This window comes from Trachemys scripta, chromosome 8, assembly GCF_013100865.1.
Source record: "Trachemys scripta elegans isolate TJP31775 chromosome 8, CAS_Tse_1.0, whole genome shotgun sequence".
In the NCBI taxonomy this organism is placed as follows: domain Eukaryota; kingdom Metazoa; phylum Chordata; order Testudines; family Emydidae; genus Trachemys; species Trachemys scripta.
Window position 1 is genome coordinate 25449028 of NC_048305.1, and position 670 is coordinate 25449697.

A 670-nucleotide genomic window follows, 5' to 3' on the forward strand; every position below is an offset into this window, starting at 1 on the left:
CGAAACAGAAAAACAAAAACACCGCGATCGCCCCCCGCCACCCCAACATTGGCTGCCCCTTCTAAGGTGCCACCCCAAGCACGTGGTTGGTCGGCTGGTGCCTAGAGCCGGCCCTGCATTGCACACAGGGAGAGAGGAGAAACAGTGCTTATCTCCCTTGGTCTGTATTCTCAAGCCATCCACTTTTCCATCCATCACCTGGTCCTTGTTCCTCCTCCTCGATAGGTTACAAATCCATGGAGGACACTTGGTGAGGTCCAGAAGCATTGGGGGGGGGGGCATTACCTCAGAAGTTTTTGACCCTCCCCTCCCATTTCTGTGCAGATGTAGAAAGAGTCACACCCAGATTCTTCCCCATGCATAGATCTCAGAGACATGATTTCTTCCCGTTCCCCCTGTATTATGGTTATAGACATGTTTTCATAGAGCTACTGTAAATAAGGCTAAATAAATACATAAAGAACTTAACTGCAGAACATAAGGAAAGAGCATCCTTTTCACTGTACGGAAAAAGATGCAAATCTATGTTATATTTTCCATGGAAACAACATGTGACTTTTAAAAGTTTGTAGAAAAACATATATACCAGGACAGAGCCTCTGTCTGTACAGGGCTGGCTCTAACTTTTTTGCTGCCCCAAGCAGCAAAAAAAAGCGCTGCCCCCCGAACC